Source organism: Scyliorhinus canicula, chromosome 19 (assembly GCF_902713615.1).
Source record: "Scyliorhinus canicula chromosome 19, sScyCan1.1, whole genome shotgun sequence".
Classification (NCBI taxonomy): domain Eukaryota; kingdom Metazoa; phylum Chordata; class Chondrichthyes; order Carcharhiniformes; family Scyliorhinidae; genus Scyliorhinus; species Scyliorhinus canicula.
This window is the reverse complement of record NC_052164.1, coordinates 95,430,245-95,446,225: the sequence shown is the minus strand read 5'-3', so window position 1 is coordinate 95,446,225 and position 15,981 is coordinate 95,430,245. Positions and strand designations below refer to the sequence as shown.

Genomic DNA, 15,981 nt, shown 5'->3' with positions numbered 1-15,981 from the left:
GCCCATCCCTAATTACCCTGTGAGGATGTGGTGGAGAATCTTTACCCTGAACCACAGGGGTCCACGTAGTCCTACACTGCTGTTAGAGACTTTGATGTAGCAACATAGAACATACAGTGCAGAAGGAGTCCATTCGGCCTATCGAGTCTGCACCGACCCACTTCAGCCCTCACTTCCACCCTATCCCCGTAACCTAATAACCCCTCCTAACCTTTTTGGACACTAAGTGCAATTTAGCATGGCCAATACACCTAACCTGGATGTTTTTGGACTGTGGGAGGAAACCGGAGCACCCGGAGGAAACCCACGCAGACACGGGGAGAACGTGCAGATTCCACACAGACAGTAACCCAACGGGAATCGAACCTGGGACCCTGGCGCTGTGAAGCCACAGTGCTATCCACTTGTGCTACCCGTGCTGCCCCACGGTAGGATCAAATAGTGTCCTCAAGGCCGGCAACAGTTTGTCCCTCCATACTCTGAACTACATCAAAGTCCCCAGATGTCAAAAGTTGGAATGACAGTGAGTTAAAATACACTACAGTCCTCGGACTCCTTTTTCTCTGAACTTCTGAAAATGTTACAACAATCGTAGGATATTGGCCAATGGTACGGAAGTTGATTAATTATACCAAATTTCAACACTCAAGTGCAATCACCAACAGATTAACTTCTAGGCCCTAAATATGTAGAAAATCTCATCCTCCAGGGTTAACTCACTCTGTTTTAAAAGCTGTCTGTGGAGATTCAGGATAATGGGCACGGATGTTTGAAAGTACTTTATCAAATGAAGGGACCAAACGGGTTGACACGGTGGCACAGTGGTTATCACTGTTGACTACGGCGCTAAGGATCCGGGTTCGATCCCGGCCCTGGGTCACTCTCCGTGTGGAGTTTGCTCATTCTCCCAATGTCTGCGTGGGTTTCACCCACACAACCCAAAGATGTGCGGGTAGGCAGATTGGCCACGTCTAATTGCCCCTTAATTGGAAAAAAAATAACTCTAAATTTAGAGTTACTCTAAATTTTAAAAACAATGAAGGGACTACGATAACTCATGCACATAGGAAGGAAACTGGGGCCAGGACACATCACATAAACGATTATTATCTGTTTTGAAATAAACATAAATAAAAAATAGTCAGCCACACTTGACGGTCCAAGCCACCCCTTAATTGCCTTGCAACGGACGTTTCATCCTCACTCAGAACGCCGTTTTCTCATTACAACCAATTAGCAACCAGTCATTGCCCTCCAAATCCACAGTGTTATATGAGCACCAGAGGTTAATTTTTAGTCCAAAAGTAGGCCAAACTACTGAAAGGAACAAGTAACAGCATTATGTAGTGCAGACTTTATAAACAAAATCAGTAAAAAAGGTAGGCTGGGAACAAAGGAAACACTCTTTTACTGTAAGACAATATATACAATGCAGTTTGCTAAACATGTAGCCAACAATGGAAGTTTCACAGAAACCACTTAATTGCAACTATGGGCTTCCATATAATGAACAGTCACAGACCAGTAACTAAAGTTGAAATTTGTCTGTTATAGTGGTTAGTAAAAGTCTGTTATAGAATTTTCAGTGCAGAAGCGGGCCATTCGGCCCATCGAGTCTGCACCGGCTCTTGGAAAGAGCACCCTTCCCAACCGCACACCTCCACCCTATCCCCATAACCCAGTAACCCCACCCAACACTAAGGGCAATTTTGGACACTAAGGGTAATTTAGCATGGCCAATCCACCTAACCCACACATCTTTGGACTGTGGGAGGAAACCGGAGCACCCGGAGGAAACCCACGCAGACACAGGGAAAACGTGCAGACTCCGCACAGACAGTGACCCAAGCCGGGAATCGAACCTGGGACCCAGGAGCTGCGAAGCAATTGTGCTAACCACTATGCTACCGTGCTGCCCAGTGGTATATTCCAAAAATATTTTTGGAAGCAGCTTAATTTTCTTTCATCTTATTTCAATTTAGTGGTTGTTTGAAGCAACTGACTAATCCAATGCATTAGCAACAAGAAAGTGTCAAGTGCTGATCACCATTAAGTTCAACATTGGCTCATAATTTAATTTGGGCAGGCTATGTGCAATAACATGAGGTCGTCAAAGCATCTGTATGTATCTGCTTGCATGGATCCTCTGCACTGGGTAACCACATTTAAACCTGATTGTTCGCTTTTGTCCAAGTAATCTTGAAAATGACAAGACGATTTCAACTTTAGCTTGCTCTACGACTCTTTCGCAACGTTACACTTTCTCTGTTGCAATGTCTGCAACACTTAACCCTTGTTGCATTTTTAAGTAGCCTGAGCCTCACTGGAGCTAAGAACATCTTGTACTCATTTCTTTGCAGATAAAAGTAAAATACATTGGTTTATAAACAGCCCAAATTTGTATTATAGCAAATTGTTTTTTGCGGAATCGATTTCAGCAGGTCCGTGCACTTATTCATCAAATGGTTTGTGTGTGCGTATATATGTGTGTATAGAAAATACAAACGGTTATATGTAAGTGCACATGCTTTGCTTTCAACCTCAGCTCAGGCTTCACAATGTCTTGACTTCACTTGTCAATTTGTGGACTGTCTCACTGACAGCCGATGTCGTGTCCCTTATTGAGCTCCTGGAAGAGAATAACAGAACTGTCTTTTAATATTTTGGAGGGCGTAAGTATGCATGCTGCAAACATCAAAGGTGGTGACAATGATTTAAAGCGTGCTCTCTAGGATTTACGTTGTCGTAAAACAAAAATTGTCTTGTTACGCATTTTGCAGCCCCAGAAAATCATTTTGTGTTTTGACCTACCTACACTGGTGTGCAGGAAAATGTCACAAGGAAGCAGTTGTCCCCCTGGAACCAGTTCTTTTAACTTGGCATTTTGATCCATTACATCGAGTACTCCGGAAGGGATAAATTCCTTTTGGATTGCAAGAGAATATTAATAATGTCACTGATTGCAACACGTATATTTACATTTTTTAATATATAGAATACAAAGACATGGTTTAAAAGATAAGACGTCTATTAAAAAAAAAATTGGAGCCTAAATAAGGGCAAGGGGTTGCTGCCGGCGGGAACAGAGAGACTCGACTGCCGCAGAATTCCGGCCAATAACAGAGGACTCGAGGAAAACTCAGCAGATCGGCCAACGTCCTTCAGGAGAGAAACAGAGTTGACGTTTCGAGTCTGTAGGCTCTTCGACAGAGCGGAAAGGTGGGAGAATATAGAAACTGCAACCAAAAGTAGTAACTTTAAGAACACAAGACAGATGGCTTTGGGAAAGGAGGGGGGAGGTGTTTTGCATTGAGGCAATACATGCATGGAATAACACAAATTTAAGAAGCGGGGTTTTTAGAGAAGGGAGAGGTCAAAAGTTCCCGAGTGCAGCATCGAGTCCTGAGGCTTGTAATGTGCCCAACCGGAAGATGAGATGTTGCTCCTCCAGCTTGTGTTGGGTGTCACTGGAGCGTCACAACAGGACGTATGGGCACGAGAGCAAGGTGCTGAATTAAAATGGAAGACAACAGGAAGTTTGGTGTAAATTCTTGTGGGCTGAGGGAAAGTGTTCCACGAAGAGGTCACCTCAGTCTACAGTTAGTCTCCCCAGTGTCGAGGAGTCGATATTGGGAGCTGGGAGCAGCGAAAACAATGGACCAAATTGAAGGAAGTGCGAGGTAAACGCTGCTTAACCTGAACCGATCGTTGAGCCCTTGAACGGTGAGGCGGGAGCAGGTAAAGGGTGTTGCACCTCCTGCATTTGCCGGAAAAGATCACTGGTGTCTTTTGTCTAATTGCTGCTTCACACTACTTAATCTTAGGCATTATGCAAGATAGCTAAGAAGTAAAGAGAATTTCCTATTGAGTAACAACCAAGAAAAAAAAAGGTTTATGCAGTCTACTGCAGAGTCAGGTGTGTGTGGAAGCTGCAAGTTCTCAGTCACACAGAAGTGCTTAAATGCAGGAATTACAAAATGCCTAACTTTCACAGCGACACTGTGAGAACTGAACACTGCTGAAAAATATTCATTTACGTGCATTGCGCACTGCCGCAGGAGGTTGTAGAGGGGGTAGTTCAGGAGTGAGGTGGCACGGCGGCACAGTACTTAGCACTGCTGCCTCACAGCGCTAGGGACCCATGTTTCTTTTTTTTAAATAAATTTAGATTACCCAATTATTTTTTCCAATTAAGGGGCAATTTAGTGTGGCCAATCCCCCCTACTCAGCACATTTTTGGGTTGTGGGGGCAAAAACCACGCGGACACGGGGAGAATGTGAAAACTCCACGCGGATAGTGACTCAGAGCCGGGATTGAACCTGGGACCTCAGCGCCATGAGGCAGCTATGCTAACAACTAGGCCACCGTGCTGCCCCCAGGGACCCATGTTTGAGTCCGGCCTCGGGCGACTGTCTGTGTGGAGTTTGCACGTTCTTCGCGTGTCTGCATTGGTTTCCTCTGGGTACTCCAGTTTCCTCCCACAGTCCAAATATATGCAGGTTGGTGAATTGGCCACGTGAAATTGTCCCTTAGTGGCCGGAATCGAACCCGGGTCCCTGGCGCTGTGAGGCAGCAGTCCTAGCCACTATGTCACCGTGCTGCCCTAATGCTTTGGTGCAAAACGGTTGAAATCGTCCGTCCTTGTTGGTGGCTGTGATTTTCCAGCAATGGAAAGTGAATGGAGTTTTGGCTGGAACGCTGAACGTTCCATTCTCACTCACAACGGGTCCCACCACAGACGAGAGCAGAGATTCACATCCGATGTAAATGATTGAAATTTTACTTTAGCGAGTATATACCTCGCTAAAATGAAAAACATAAATATATCACCTGCTCAATTGGTTCTACTGAATAAACGTACCTCGTGATGTGCGGCTTTCATTCTATCAAAATAGCCATTAAGGAAGTTCAGAACTTCGGTGTCATTTACTTGCTCAGCGTAATCGATGGCACTTTGTCCATTCAGATCCTTTAATGAAAGAACAGGAAGAGTCACACATCTGGGGAGATTCCTCAATCTTCCCCTGTCTCCCTCCCCTTCTCTCTCCAAACTGTTGGCCGATGTTGCATTGGTACCAACACAGCTCCAACACTTTGCCCACGGAACAGTGTCCCCAGGCTGGACAGTGTGCTGGCTGGATTCCTAGATTTGCATTAATGTCAAACCGAACCCTTGCCCAATATGACAGAAGTACAGTCTCCAGTCAAGGTCTCCAAATGAATGTTGCAGACATGGGCCAGGATTCTCCGCCGCTGGATACTCCGTTTGCTGGCGCCCGGGGGTTTCCCGATGGCGAAAGGTTGCCCCACGGTGGGCAACCCCATTGAGCGCCGGCGTAGCGCAGAATCCCGCCGGCGGGTCGAGGCAGAAATGTGGCGCAGCGGGCTGGAGAATCCAGCCCCTGGTGTTTTTGAACCAAACGTGACACATTACTATGTTCATTTGTGTCCTCCATGAATTGCTTTGCTGTGAATTAACATAGGCGTGAGGTATAATGGGCTGAAAACCATGGTGCTAATAAGTTTTAAATCCGAGGGTAGCATTTCCTTATTCCTCCAGTTCTGGACTCTTGTATATCCCTCAATTCCACTTCTCTGTCATTGGCCGCTGTGTCCTCAGCTGATCAGGGCCCAAACTCTAGGATCCTGACCCTAAACCTCTCCTCCTGTCCCTCCTCTTTTCACGTGCTTCTTTAAAGCAAACCCTCTGACTATGCCTTTGATTCATTCTTTATGTAGCTCAGTGCCAAATGTCTGTTATCATTCCTCTCAAGCGCTTTGGGGTGTTCCTTGATGGTGGAACTCATTATATAAATACTTTGTTTTTACTCTACTTGGTCTAACGAGGAGAAATAGAAAAAAATCACAGGCAGGGCACCCATCAAAAGTCTTGCTTACAACAATCCTGAGAAAGGACTGAACCTTAAAAATTATCCAGTAGCTATTTTATCCTGACCCCAATATTTTTCGGCAACAGATTTCTCCCACAGAACCCAAATGAAATAAAGCACGCAGGGTCCGGGACCGGAGTGACCGTCCCACCTGCATGGAGAGGGAAGATCCCATCCTCAGCAAGCTTCTCATTCCATCCAGCACTGCTCCTTCCTCAACGTGAGGAACCTCTTTGTGCTACCGTTCATCTCGGAGTTCCCAAATTCTTTCACTGCAGCAGCATGAGCCAACACCGCACAGTGTAACGGCGTCAGAACTTTACAACAAAAGGTAGATGATTAGTATTCACATTTGCTGGGAGCTGTGAATATCAAAAGCATGAGTTAGAACTGAATTTCCAAAAAACAAAAGCAGGGTGCATGCAAGACCCCGTCTGAAAGTCTCTGAAGTTAATGGGGCGTTTATGAAGTTCTTGTGCAAGTTTAAACTTGGGATGCACATACAATAGAAGTACATTCTAAGCAGCACCAGTCATAAAGGTTTGAACACAATTCGGTTCCAGCTTCAACGTAACCACCACATTTTTGAGGTATTGTTCAATCAGATTTTCCAACTCAATGGGTGGGAATTTCTGCTCAACCCCCCCCACCCCCCATCCCCCCCCCCCCCTCCACCCGCCCACCCCCCCCCCCCCCCCCAAACAGGTGGTATATTTTCCACCAGTAGAGATGGCTCACCATTCAGAGATAGATAGGTTCTTGATTAATAAGGGGATCAGGGGTCATGGGGCAGGAGAATAGGGATGAGAAAAATGCCAGCCATGAACGAATGGCGGAGCAGACACGATGGGCCGAGTGGCCTAATTCTGCTCCTATGTCTAATGGTCTTATGGTCATTCATTGCCGGCAGGACTTGCCTCCGGTCCCGCCGAGGTCTACAGTGTTTTGTGTGGCTCACCCTTCCCGCTGCCCAGTGGACTCGCCACGGGGGACCGTCATTGGCTGGCGGATAGGGCCAAAAACAAATCCCACCCAATCGTTGAAAGAATTCTCCGGGTGCTGCCGAGAGTTTTCATAAACTGCATATGTGATCCTGATCCCATCAACATGAACTCCATGAACTCCTTGTCTTGAAGCATTAGAATTGGCTTACATAGGCCATTACAGTTTGCGCCCGTCATCTGCACATCCTAAATTGCACGAGGAACTTTAAAATGCATAAATAATTAACATGACAATGAAACAAGGATTATTTCGAGCCTGCAAAGGGATACCTACCATTATTGTCAACGGCATCAATGTGCACAACTGCTCCGTTCTTCAAGGTTTTCTCTATTACCTGGAAATGATGGTTAATGAGATTACTGGCGGGGCGACCATCGTGATAATTACTCACAATCTGAGATGATTAGGACTGGCCTGAAGTGGCACTGAACTGTTTTACTTACGTGTAAAACCCGGAGGAATCCATTTTCTGCGCATAGATGCACTGGGGTTTTCCCCAAATAGTCTCTCCCGTTGATTTGGGCGCCCAGTGAGATGAGGTCACTCACCATTAGGTGCTGATTCCTTTCTGCGGCCAAGTGCAGCGCAGTCTGTGCAAAGAAAACAGTAAATATTGCAACACATTACCTTAAAGTTCCAACTCACTCCCTCCACAGGAAACAAAAAAAATCCACTTTTTCGTGATTTTGGGTTGGGTTGTGGGGTCAGTTCGAGAGGTGGGGGGGGATTCAGCCAGAGGCGGCTCGAGGATGAGAGTCGTGGGTTTGGGATGGGGTTGGAGTGGTGGTCCCATGCGGTTGCGAATCCTAAGGCTGGGGGGGGGGGGGGTGAGATCAATGGGATGGGAATACCGTGGTTATTCAGGGGTTGGGGGTGTCCCTTGGGGAATCAGGCACATTGTGGGGGGGCAGGGGTGGGTTGATGTGGAGAGGGGGTCCTGTATGGGGAGCGGCCTGGGGGTATTTAAAATAGTTACGCAGGAGTATTGCGTACAGTTCTGGTCGCCTCATTATAGAAGGACGTGGAAGCTTTGGAACGGTGCAGGGGAGATTTACCAGGATGTTGCCTGGTATGGAGGGAAAATCTTATGAGGAAAGGCTGATGGACTTGAGGTTTTTTCGTTAGAGAGAAGTTAAGAGGTGACTTAATAGAGGCATACAAAATGATCAGAGGGTTAGATAGGGTGGACAGCGAGAGCCTTCTCCCGCGGATGGAGGTGGCTAGCACGAGGGGACATAGCCTTAAATTGAGGGGTAATAGATATAGGACAGAGGTCAGAGGTGGGTTTTTTACGCAAAGAGTGGTGAGGCCGTGGAATGCCCTACCTGCAACAGTAGTGAACTCGCCAACATTGAGGGCATTTAAAAATTTATTGGATAAGCATATGGATGATAAGGGCATAGTGTAGGTTAGATGGCCTTTAGTTTTTTTTTTCCATGTCGGTGCAACATCGAGGGCCGAGGGCCTGTACTGCGCTGTAAGTTGGAAGAGATTTTATTTTCCTAAATTTTTGAGTAACTATGGCCGGGATTCTCCCCTACTCCGGCGTCGGGCCGCACCTTAGGGGCCAAGCCCTCACACTGAGGAGCTAGGCCCGCACCGGAGTGGTTGGCGCTCTGCCGGATGGCGTGAACGGCCTTTGGCGCCACGCCTGCCAGGGCCGAAAGGACTTTGCCGGCTGGCATAATTCCACGCATGCGCCGGAGCGTCAGCATCTGCTGACGTCATACCGGCGCAGTGCGCAGGGGAAGGGGGGAAAAAGAGTGCCCCCCCCGGCACAGGCCCGCCTGCCGATCGGTGGGCCCCAATCGCGGGCCAGGCGACCGTGGGGGCACCCCCTGGGGCCAGATAGCCCGCGCCCCCCCCAGAACCCCGGAGCCCGCCCGGGCCGCAGTCCCGTTGGTCAGGTACGTGTTTGGATTCCCACCGGTGGGAGAGGCTTGACAGCGGGGGGACTTCGGCCCATCGCGGGCCGGAGAATCGCCGGGGGGTGGGTCCGCTGACTGGCGCGGCACTATTCCCGCCTCCGCCGAATCTCTGGTGGCGGAGAATTCGGGACACGGCGGGGGCGGGATTGACGCCAGCCCCTGGCGATTCCCCGACCCGGCAGGGGGGTCAGAGAATCGCACCCTACTGGTGTAACCTTGGGGGAACAATCGGAAGTTGGCAATTTAAATTACTTTGTCAGACGGTTCCCAGCACAGTGCAATTACCCACAGCCCTTCTGGTCAATTTTGGTGCAAACTCTGACCTGGGAATTTCCAAGTGACATTTCCGTGCTCATCTTTCAGGTGCCCCCCCAAATGCCTGAAGTTATGGCCCAAAATACCGCTTAGATGGATCTTCTTAACAAAATATTTTTACAATTAAGTGACCACATTTGCAACAAAAAAAGTTAACTCTTTATCTTTTTAAAGTTTTGGATCATGTAAGTTTTTATTTTGGTCAACATAAATATATATACTCTCTCACTTTCTCTTGCAAACAATTTTAATTTGGCTTTATGAAATACATACAACACATTTTCAATTGATTGTCAGCATGATTGAGGTAGCCTTTTTAAAATAAATTTAGAGTACCCAATTTTCTTTTTTCCAATTAAAGGGCAATTTAGCGTGGCCAATCCACCTAGCCTGCATATCTTTGGCTTGTGGTGAGACCCATGCAGACACGGGGAGAATGTGCAAACTCCAGACAGATTTAGACAGAGATAGCTTGTCTTAATCTGAGAATGAAATAACCGATGGCATCTACACAAATAACCAAGGTAATAAACAATGTAATCTACACGAGTAACTGCAGTTCTTTTACGAAGGATAACAATATTCTAAACTCATGACTTAATTGAGAACAAATCTGATTGTCGTGGGTTTGTGAACATTTTTGTTTTGTTTGCAACATTTTTGTAATCTAAAAGCCTCCATTAACACAAGGGCAGAAAATAATTCTGAAAAGGATAAAGTGCAAAAAAAAAACGAACTTCCTTTGAAGACTTCTAATGACTTACTCGGCCTCTGGAGTCCTTCGCATCAATTCTGCCCACGTGGCCATCCTGCAAGCTAAGCTATACGCCAAGGCTCGCTTTCCCTGAATAACAGCATTATGCAACATCCTGTCGAAATTTTTTAAAAAACAGGGTGCTCTGTTATTGATAATTAAACAAGGCAGTGAAGCAAAAAATAAGGCAGACAATTCAAAGCTCTGAATGAATCTAATCTTCCAGCTAAAATTCGGTGTGCTTAATAATTCAGTCAAGTGATAATTGCAATCTGAATCACTCTTTGCAACTAAAGCATTAAACTCATCTCAAGACGCCTCCAATTATTGGATGATTCACTTCCAGGTGATTCAACTGAATAACTCGTAGGCAAAGTTAATCAGAGCTGATCGCATTGTTTTATCTCTACTGTTTAAAGGTCAAATGTCCAGATACACAGAAGCAGATTACATTTCGAGGAATGGCGCGGTGCACACCTCATTTGTAAAGCTCTGAATCAACATATTCCTTGGAAAAATGCACAGTAAACAGTTCTATTCGCCTGTGCTATTCATTCAAAGCCCAAATAAAATATTTGAATTTACCAAGAAAAAAAACAATGGATTATCTCTGGTATTATGCATTTATTTAGGAAAGTGTGAAAAGGGAGGTGAGGTCCTTTACTGAAGTGCGTCATTTTCTAATATGTGCCGGATAGGGGCCCAACCATCGACTCCTTCAAAAAATCCTAACATATGTGCAGCAATAAACGATAAGAATTGAGACCATGCCTTTGATGGGTAGAGACGCTGCACAAGGTGTGGTCTCAAATGAGTAACTGGCAAAAAGCAAAATTCATTGCAGGGCGATAGACCAAAGCGGCTGGCCATTTCCTTAATCTGAATGCAGAAACAATGACGGGGTTTGACAGCCCCTGAAAACTTGTTGCTGTAATCATTTAGCACTGACTGTATGGCAGCCGCAAAGTTACAACACCCAGAGCTAAGCAGGCACATGCAGAATATTCTAGTATTTGTTAAATCACTCTTTGCACTAGGCTGCATCATCTAATGATCAGCTGCTCTCACTTTACCAAAGACATTGTTTTTTCTGCAGGGAAGAAAGCATGGGGTGGGACTAAGAACAAAGAACAATACAGCATAGGAAGAGGCCCTTCAGCCCTCCAAGCCTGCACCGACCATGGTATCTGCCTAAACTAAAGCCGTATGCAGTGTACGTAGTCCGTAAGTCAATACTAGTTGGCGAGCTCATCAAAGACCTGGCACCGAGCAAATTAGGCAAATGGCCATTTTCAAGTGCTATAAAAAATCTATCATGAAATCTCTTCTTGGGTATTTGTTGGATCTAAATCTACAATTAATGCAGGCACTTACGTGTTGCCATTCTTGTCCACAGAGAGTATTTCCGGCATAGATACAGTGCAAAGGTTATCCTCTACATATCGCAGTTGAAATTGGAAGAAAGACAAGGCTGAATCATTGGAAGAATGTTGCTGTTGAGAGGTGTCTGGCAGATGCTTGATTTCAACGTGTGGAGCTTTACCGTTCTGAATATGTTCAGTTCAGCCTGGCTAAACCAGTCTGCCTCGGTAGAAGGGGAACAAGGTAGAGATTGTCCCGTGATATTTTGAGCATAGCGGGGCTGACACTCTTCATCGGAGGTGTTCCCGCAGTGTTCATCCGTGAAGACCGTTAACTGACCGGGCGAAAAGTTCCAAGCCTCCGGTTCCAAATGTGAAGGAGGTTTGGGGTTTATCGACACCAGATCAGGGAAGGTTGAATCAGCCTTGGAGAAGTGGCTCGGAAGGTGGTGGAAGTTTCCTTGGTGAGTTTGCAGCTCTTGATTTCCAGTGTTTGAAGCTGGGAAACTGACTGGGCAGCCAGTGCAGTAACCCACCTGGAAATCCATTTCTGATATGCTCGGTACAGTCTGGTAGGAACCTTGCTTCAGATCTGTCTCCAGAACTTCCACCAAGTCTTCAAAAAGCTCTTCAAAATTCCTTGGTGGAAAAGTGCTTGTTTTCTTCTGGGGAAAAAAGAAAAACAAAATTGGAAGCTATCATTAGATTGCATCAATTCACAGAAAGCTGTCGCAATCAATCACGGATTCAAGATGTCCTTAACATTCTTAAAATCGGCAGCAAAGTCAGTCTTGATACAAGCTCTGTAACTTTTTTAAAATTTGTTCATGGGATGTGGGCATCACAGGCTGTGCCAGCATCTAGTGCCCACTCCTACTTGCTCTTTAGGGGTAGTCAAGAGTCAACCACATTGCTGTGTGTCTGGAGTCACATGTCGGCCAGACCAGGTCAGGACGGCAGATTTATAATAATAACTTATGTCACAAGTAGGCTTCATGAATTACTGTGAAAAGCCCCTATTTCCTTCCCGAAAGGACAGTAGTGAACCAGATGGTTTTTTCCGACAATCCGCAATGATTTCATGGCCATCATTACACTTTTAAATTCCAATTTCACCATCTGCAACGGCAGGATTTGAACCTGGGTCCCCAGAGCCTCACTCTGGGCCTTCGATTTACTATTTACTGCTGATATTAGAAACACGAATCAGAAAACCCGCACTGTGCAACATTTTCACACTTTGACTGGGCTTAGCACTCCATTAAAATAGCACCTATTAATGCAAATCAAATCCGACCATGAGAATTTAAGCACTTGAATTCAGCTTAAGAAAAATCCGGAATTTAAACGTTAGTGCTGATATTGCAAAGAGGGACCATGAAGCTGTCAATTGTCACCAAAACCCACTGGTTGACTGGGACGGAAACCTGCCATCTTTACCTGGTCAATGGGTGACTCCAGTGCCACGGTCAACTAACTTCCCTCTAAAGTGGCCGAGGAAGTCACCCGGCTATATCTTGACACTCAAGCAGAAGCACGCCCATCAGCATCTTCTCTGGAAGGCCAGGCATGGGCCATCAATGCTGGCCTTGCTGTCTTTTCCAAGCTGTGAATTCTGGCAGCCTAACAGTGCGTACCTGTTTTTCCGTTTGGTGGTGTAAGGATGACCATGGACAGTCCTCTCGGACCACACGTCTTCTCACTGCAATAGAGCCACCAATAAGCAAGTTAGGCACAATATCAGGTACGTTGAAGCAGGACATTTTAAAGCTACTGACGATTGAGCCACTTACGATTATTCGATTTCCAGGCCACATCTAGCTGTAAGAAACAGAATGAAAGTTCCTTAAAAACCTAATTTCAAACCTGTTTTCCAACAAATATTAAAGAAAATTTCCCACTTTAAATACCTTACCACTAGGTCAGAGAAACCTTGTTCCCGCCCCCCCCCCCCCCCCCCCCCCCCGAGAATCGGATCTGATTATCGCAATTTTCCCCAACCCTGCTAATAGTTGTTGCATGGTGATTTAATACTTAAAATTCTGAAATCTATTCTCTCTGAAGAAGAGGAACTGCCTGTACAGGTGCAATAGACATATCCCTCCATACCTGCCTATCTCTGGAATCGTCACCTTGCCATGCGATAATTGCGAAGGAGATCTCGACTGGCTGGCGGACTCTTACCCCCAAGTATTTTTTTTGGTACAGCGTATCTATACGATTCTTTGAGCCTAAGAAAAGTAAGTTTTGATTAAAAACCAGCATAAGAATTTTGGTACAATTCTCACCAGCAAAAGTCCACCCTTAAAATGAGCAGTCAGTATATCAACGAGAAACCAATAGCCATAAACTACACCAAAATTGAGAATGTTGGCACTTTAGTGCTCCATTAATTTCGGACAGCAAAAGCAATGCTGTTCATTCATTTGCACCTTGTTGAAGTGCACTGAAGTTAAACAAAATAACCACCTATAATTTGATGTAATACTAATTTGGAAATTATATCTGCAAAAATGATTTCTGTGGTAAAATAATGTAGCAGTGAGCAGATGACGAAGAACAGATTTCTGCCCAACTGTGAAATAGACAAAAGGAAATTCAAAAAGAGGGTAATCTTATTTCAAATCTCGATTCTTGAAAGATAGCAGAGTTTTAAATTCTCCAGGACATATCTGATCCAATTAAGCGGCGCTATTTCCAAGAATTTGAGCTATTTCCAAACTTTCTGAGTTCAGTATTTTACAAAGCGCAGCACCTTGCATTATTCCAACTTGTTCTGTGATTACCACTTCAGCATTATCTCAATCCTGTTCGTTATTCCTCCCTCCTCCCGCCCCTACCATTTATCGCTCACGTCAAAGCAAACATACACCCGCACGGTTTCAAAGTAAAGTCTGCCTGAAGCTCTGAGCTCCAGCACTTGGGGAAAAGAGACTTGCATTTATATGGCACCTTTCATGACTTCAACATCTCCCAAAAACCCTTTACAATCTTTGATGCATTTTGTACCCTTGTAATCGAGGCATTCAAGGGGGCATTTGATTATTACTTGAATAGAAACGAGGGGAAAAGGCAGGGGACTGCCAACTGAGCCACAGTGCTCATTGGGAGAGCTGGTGCAGACACAACGGGCCGAATGGCCCCCTTCTGCCCTTTGACAATTCTGTGATGTCGGGAATATGACAACCTATTTGAGCACAGTATGGCCCCAGGGATAGCAGTGAAACAAATGATCAGATAACCTGTTTTTTTGTGATGTATAGAGAGTCCATTCGTCTATTGCAAAAAGAAAATCACCTGGGAGGCAGGTGCCCACTGGTGATGACGATACAAATAACCCCCAGAATCATAATTTATAACATGATCATAGACCATCTTTAAATAAATAAAGAGGCACAGGCTGGAGCAATGAACTATTATGTCTAAAACTCCAGCAGCATTCACACTGGCTTGACACACTTTGCTTATGTTTGACTTGATCAGGTCAGTCCCCAGTTTATTATAGAACATAGAACATACAGTGCAGAAGGAGGCCATTCGGCCCATCGAGTCTGCACCGGCCCACTTGAGCCCTCACTTTCACCCTATCCCCGTAACCCAATAACTCCCTCCTAACCTTTTTGATCACTACGGGCAATTTAGCATGGCCAGTCCACGTAACTTGCACGTCTTTGGCCTGTGGGAGGAAACCGGAGCACCCGGAGGAAACCCACACAGACACGGGAGAACGTGCAGACTCCGCACAGACAGTGTCCCAGCGGGGAATCGAACCTGGGACCCTGGTGCTGTGAAGCCACAATGTTAACCATTGTGCACATCATTTTATTCTTTGTGCCAGCACAGCAGTAAAGTTGCTTCCAAGCCAGCCCTCCTGTCGGGTTTCTTCATCCTCGTTTATCAATTCATTTCAGGGCAGGCTCATTTGCAATTTTCACTCGGCAATGATACAACCTGTCCATCCCAAGGAACCTGAAGCACTTCCAACACATTGCAGTTGGCGGTGGCACCTTTTGCATTACAGCTGGGGTTATAACATTGCGTCCTGACAAGGAAGGACTCTTACCAGCCTGGCTCTCCTCCGCGGTGGTTTCACTGGGTCCCAGGAGGCAAAAGGGGTGAGAGGAGGGACTTGGCTGCGAGCAGTCGCCGGCAGGAGAGGGGACCCTCCCAGGCCAGGGGGGAGCGGTGGCTCCTCCGGTAGCAGTCGTCTATGCCACTGTCGTTGCTGCTCTGGTCGTGCAGGCTGTCCGGGCTGGTCACCTTGTACAGCATGCTGTGCCTTCAATGCAGGCACCCAGGCAGAAACCTGGGGCACTTCCACCTTCACTGCACCTACTGGGGGAATCTGGGCAACGCTGATGAATGCTTTCCTTTTATCTGTGTGTGTATATATATATATCTCTGAATATAAACAGCTCCTTTTCCATGGGCGGGATCTTTGACACCAATACCTGCGTCAACTTCCTGATCACTACTGCACCCGTCCTCAGCTCGACTCCAGCGATTGACATGCATTGCATATGACGCAGTTTTATTCACTGGAATTCCAACACCTCACCCATTTTCCAGCTGTTTAAACAGAGAAAAAAAAGCCAGGTTTTGAAAATCAGATGCAAGAAGATTCCTATTACCCAGGTGCTTTTTGCAAACTAATTGGGTCCTCTAATAATGATAATCCTTTATTAGTGTCACAAGTAGGCTTACATTATTAACACTGCAATTAAGT

At 45.9% G+C, this 15,981-nt stretch overlaps 2 long non-coding RNA genes across 2 annotated transcripts; both read right to left on the bottom strand.

The window, feature by feature from the left end:
- Nucleotides 1–1,897: 1,897 nt before the first annotated feature.
- On the bottom strand, nucleotides 1,898–11,917 carry LOC119954295. Its single transcript, XR_005458210.1, has 8 exons — nucleotides 11,269–11,917; nucleotides 9,905–10,009; nucleotides 7,341–7,487; nucleotides 7,171–7,231; nucleotides 6,044–6,209; nucleotides 4,863–4,970; nucleotides 2,812–2,923; nucleotides 1,898–2,629 (listed from the first exon to the last, which is right to left on the bottom strand). It is a non-coding gene; the product is annotated as an uncharacterized LOC119954295 (long non-coding RNA).
- A 953-nt stretch (nucleotides 11,918–12,870) lies between these two features.
- On the bottom strand, nucleotides 12,871–15,620 carry LOC119954519. The gene is made up of 4 exons (XR_005458255.1): nucleotides 15,319–15,620; nucleotides 13,365–13,486; nucleotides 13,049–13,076; nucleotides 12,871–12,957 (listed from the first exon to the last, which is right to left on the bottom strand). It is a non-coding gene; the product is annotated as an uncharacterized LOC119954519 (long non-coding RNA).
- Nucleotides 15,621–15,981: the final 361 nt, after the last annotated feature.